Here is a 6,000-nt window from a genome sequence, read left to right on the forward strand (position 1 = left end):
AATTGATTCCAAGTGTTTAATTTTATAATGAAGTGTAAAATTTTAATTTTGTATAATTTTTAATTTAATATCTTTACCTGAGTGTTGCTTTTTTTATTTAATAATAAATTTATGCATAATATTATACACCTATATAGAATTTGTTTAATATATACACCGTAAACATGGACTGTATATATTTATGATTTATCATACTTCTGATGCTAGTTGGCTTTGAAGTCACCTATTTTCCAAAATTCCACTTTAATCGAAACTAGTCTGAATTTCTCAGAATGTTTTTAAAATTCATCGATTTAGGTCAAAAATGTAAATTTTGAACTTTTTAAAGACGAAATATAAAGCTAATATTGTATATTTAATTAAAAAATATTAAGTTAATTTAAAGTTGCAATAAAAGAATAACTGTATGAAATTTAAAGTTTTGGACACCCCAAATCTATAAGAAAACCCTAACTTATATCTGAATTTACATAAATAAGCTTATCTATTGTTGTCGTAGGATATTAAGGCAAGGGGTACGATTGTTCTTGTTTTCCAGTGTTGTTATCTGTGGCTAAGAAGTAGACAATATGTCACACCCTTTTATAGGGCAGACCTATTAATTCATACACAGATCGTAATTTTGACCTAAACCAGAGAACGATCAATCTCCAATTCAGTATCCTCAGAGGTATAATTTGTTGTGAGAACGTATTCGGATAAATGTTCGAATTTAACAAATCATCCGCCACGCATGTCAGTAATGCGTTTTTAATCGGCAAAAAACCTGTCTGCTGCATGCATTCACTGGCAGATTTATGAAGTAGCGAAATTCCCTGCCATGCTAACAAGGAATTTTGCTACTCTATGATAATGACTCTCTCCGTAGCTCAGAACCCATCTTTGTAGTACTCTTTTGATCGGAAAGTTTTGGACCACCCATCCCTACAGCCCAGACCTTGCGCTGAGTGATTTTCATCTTTTCCGATATTTCAAACATTCAATTTGGAGGCAACCACTACAGCGATGACGAATACGTGAAAATGGCCGTGACCGCTTGGTTAACAGAGCAGATGACAAGTTTGTATGTAGAGGGTATTTTAAATCTAGTTGTTACATATAATAAGTGTTTAAACAAACCTGACAACTATGTTAAAAAAGAGAGAAATGTATGTAGAATCTGAAAATAAATTTGCTTTTCCAAAATTTTCTTTCTTTTGATTTTTGTTTTCGGACAGCCCTTACTTAAAAAAACAACCCTCATATTTCGATTTAGATCAGCAATCAAATCTATGNCTATTTGCTTTAAAAAGATTTGAATTTTATGACAGGTTTCATCATGCTGGGCCAGAAGGTAAATTTTTTTTTGTTTTTATTTCTAGTCACCTTCAAATTATGATTTTACAAATATTATTGTATTAATGAATATCATTAATAAATGTACATTTATATTATATCATTTAAATTAATTTGTTTTGAATTCATAGTTTAAAAAAAGTAAACAATATTAGTTGGAAAATACATATATATACAGGTTGTTTATAAATTCCAGGACCCATTTTGATGTTTAATAACTCATAAAATAATGAAGATATAAACAAACTTATGGCATTTATTGATGGAATAACTCATATATTTTCTTTTTCAGGTTTGAATATCTTTACTTTTATAAATATCGTCTGTGCGTGTGGTTAATTTCAGATAATTTCATTTTCCAGTCTAAATATCTGTACATTTCTAAATATCGTCTGCTTATTAATTGCATTTTTCTCTCTTTTGTTTTTGGCAACTATTGCAATGTTATGTTTATTTTTGATGTGTTTGTTCTATGTAGTACTTTTCTATGGGATGTTAAGGAGAATGCATACACCATAAGAGAAAGCACAGATTTTATGGTGGTTCATAGAAACGAAATCGATAGTGCAAGCACAGAGAAATTGCAGAAGAATTTACCAAAAAGATCCTCCATCCAAAAGCAGCATCTTGCGGTGGAAAAAGAATTTTCTAGAAACTGGAAGTATCGCAGATAAGAAACGTTCCGGACGTCCCTGCACAAGTGATTTTGACGTTGAGCGTGTCAGACAGACATTTTTAGACAATCCTAGAAGATCTGTGAGATCAGCGGCAAGAGAATTGGATATGCCAATTTCGACGGTGTACAAGGTTTTTAAGAAACAATTAAGACTGCATGCATACAAAGTTCAAATTGTTCAAGGTTTGGAACCGGATGATACGCCTAGGAGGATGGCGTTTGCAACAGATATGGTAGGAAGGATAGAAGATGAAGCTGATTTTCCGAAGCGCATAATGTTCTCCGACGAAGCATCCTTTCATGTTTCTGGCATTGTTAATCGCCATAATGTGCACATATGGGGATCTGAAAACCCCCATGAATACCGTGAGACACAAAGGGATTCCCCAAAGGTTATGTGTGGTATAGACTAATGCACGACCGAGCCATTTGGGCCTTTCTTTTTTACAAAAGAGACGGTCTCATCAGTCGTATACTTAGACATGTTGGAAAACTTCGTATTTCCACAAATAGAAGAGCTTCAGCCACATGTCTTTTTGCAACAACATGGTCACCACCTCATTGGGGTATCATCGTTCGTAGTTCTTTGAATGACCATTTTCCAGGAAGATGGATTGGGCGAGGAGGTCCAATTCCTTGGCCACCCAGATCACCTGATATAACGCCACTGGGCATTTTTCTTTGGGGATTTATAAAGGACAATGTTTACAGGAGGATCGTGTCGAACATTGATGACCTAAAAGCCAGAATTACAACCGCAATAGCCTATGTGGTGTCGACATGCTTGCCGCTACCTGGCGTGAAATTGACTATCGACTTGATATTCTCCGTGCGACGAAGGGAGCACACGTGGAAGTTCATTGACAAAGGTCATGAAACTTTTTGAGTCTATCTAACCATTTATGTTATTAATTTTAATATATCTTTATTATTTAATGAGTTATTAAGCATTAAAATGGGTCCGGGACTTTATAAACACCCTGTATAATAAAATTTAAGAACACATTTGAACTGTCCGCTTTGCTAAAATTAATTTTAAGAAAAAGTTTTATTCTTTAAAATTAGTTCTTAAATTAATTCTTTTTTTTAATAAGTTTTTTTAAAAAAATTATTTTCTTTTTTGATAGAAATAACAGAAAACGTTAGTTTCAGAGTTCGTTCATAGTTGTAAGCGGTTCACATGAAATAAGCTTTTAAGTGAATAATATGCTAATTTTATATTGTGAATTCGTAAGAATTTTGCCTGTCATCGAATGGCGCCTTCTGTTTCAATTATGAAAAGGGGACAAATATCAATATGAAGAAAAGGCACAATTTTATGACAGTGAAAAGTGTTTGTGATTTCATAAATTTTGCGTTAGTTTTAATTTATTCATTGATTTGAACGATTTTCATTTAGGTGGAAAAATTTATTTTTGTTAAATATGTAAGCTATTTGTTGGTTTTAATGCCCAGTTACTTTATTACGGAAAGAAAATAAACTTAGTTCAAAATTATAGTTTTGGTTTTAAGACCAAGTCACTTAAAAAGAGTTTTTCTTTCTTTCTTTTTCTTCTTGTTTTTCCATGGCGAAAAAGTCACAGATTAAAACTTCTAGCACATATCTTATCCTTGAAAAGCTTCAAGACCAAGGTACTTAAAAAGAGCTTTTCTTCTTTTTTTTCCATTGTGAAAAAGTCACAGACTAAAACTTCTAGCTCATATTTTGTCCTTAAAAAGCTTCAAGACCAAGGTACTTAAAAAGAGTTGTTCTTCTTTTTTTTTCTCCATGGTGAAAAAGACAAGGACTAAAACTTTTAGCATATATTTTATACACTGGTTGAAATTTAATCACTGTTCTTTTTAAACTACTCGAAGAAAAAAAAATTCACTCAAGTGTAAATTTCGTTAATCCAAGGATAATTCGATATAAATTATAAACTTAAATAATTATTTGTTATTTTATTTAAAAATAGCCTTTAAAATTATATAAACATCGTAAAAATATTTTACAATGATTGGAAAAACTACATTATTTTTGATGTTAACTGAAACTACTTTGTTACAAATGTAATTAGCTAAAACTACTTTTTTTTTTAAATATAGCGACTACAAACTATGAAATGATGATTTGTAGAATGTAGTATCTAAATTAAATGCTATTAAATTAAAATATACCAACATTTTTAATTGCATTAACACAGATTACGTTCTACTTTTTTAGTTCTGAATTTTATTTAGACAAAATATGAAATTAATTAATTAGTACTCAGCTACCATTTCAACCTCATTATCCAAACAAAATTTTAAAAATGCTTATTTAATTATTTCTTACTTTAAAAACGCTTAAAATTTTCTTATTGTTTTTATAAATGTGTGTTTGTAGAGATGTCCAAGCCAAAAGCTGAACTATATCACTGAGTGGAATAAATTAATCAATTATCTTTTGCACCATTCCTATTGGACGACTCATATTCACATCCCAATAGAAACGTACTCCTATTCGTTGCTATCATGTAACTTATTGATCATTGATGGATTACCATGGGACAGACAAGTAACGTGACGTTAGCTTAGACATCTCTATTATTAACTATGCGTAAAAAATTAATTCCTAAGATTTTTTTGTAATTTTAAATACTTATTTTGTAAACATTACTGTAGCGTATGGTGATTGGAACAGTTTTTTTTAAATTTCATTTACTTATTTTACATATGTAAAATGTAGCATAAAAGAAACCCCCTTGATACTAGTTGATTAACACTACATATGTTTTCACGATTGCTACCTTTATAAAAAGTATAAATAAGAAGTTAAATATAAACTAAACAAATATAATATATTTGTTTCTTCACAAATTGTAACTTCAAATGTATGTTAAATATAGCCATAATCAAAGTGGAGAAAAAAATTAGGTTAATTAAAAAACAGGTGATAAATACTGATATAAAATTAATTAATTTTAAGCTGATGATAGCTAAATGATAGCATCTTTGTTAATTGAGGATCATTTCACATAATTTTTTCAGCTAATAAGAATGCACCTACATTATTTGGACACGATTGTAGGCTATTATCTCTTAATGATATATTGAATCATGTTTAAATGACGAAACAAACTAGGAAAAAAGGAGGAATAAAAAAATCAATGTATATGTAAAAAGAAAAAACGTTTCGTTAACTAGAAAATAAAGTCATTAGGTTTTAGTGAATCAAGTAATTTCGTAATAAATATTTGATGAAGTAATGCAAACCCAACTAATTAGAAATGAGAATATAAAAATCATAGATAAAATTTTGCTGTGTTATTAATAATCATTAGGAATCTCAAGTAAGCAAATTTTCTAAGACATCATTACTGATTTTACCACTTTCCAAAACGCCAATAAATAGCGTCTTAGAAATGTTATAATAAACTAATCAGCTATTGATATACGAATTTTTCGCATAAGGGAAAAAAGTAAGTATTCAATAAATCGGTATTAATCATTACAACGAAATTAAGCACAAAACTGAAAGGTATATAGCGAAAAAAATTTCACAAAAATTAAAATAATTTCCTTTTTTAAAATTTATTATTAATTTTTTTTTTGTTCTTTCAGGTAGCTTTAAGTTAGTTGAGAAATTATTAGCTCTGATTTATTTTAGACATACATTTCATCAAATTGAAATTAACTATAACAGCGTTATTTGGGCATTTTTTATAATGATTTGGCTAATTCGTGATAGTCAAAATTTGCCACAGTTAATCAATTTTTCCCTGTACAGTGCGCAAAAAAAAAAGAAAAAAAACGTACCACCGAGAATATTTTTTGATCTAATGATCGGATCTTCACGTTCCAGGAGACGATCTTAATGGCTCGATGGGGTGGCCTCAAATATACTAATTAATAAGTGCAGATGATATTTTAAATTACTAAATCAGACACAAATATGAACATACTCACTCTCTGATATGAGCAAAACTGAACATATTTTCTGAATAAACATACCTTTTTTTCGACGGATT

This window comes from Parasteatoda tepidariorum, chromosome 5 (genome assembly GCF_043381705.1).
Source record: "Parasteatoda tepidariorum isolate YZ-2023 chromosome 5, CAS_Ptep_4.0, whole genome shotgun sequence".
Taxonomy (NCBI): domain Eukaryota; kingdom Metazoa; phylum Arthropoda; class Arachnida; order Araneae; family Theridiidae; genus Parasteatoda; species Parasteatoda tepidariorum.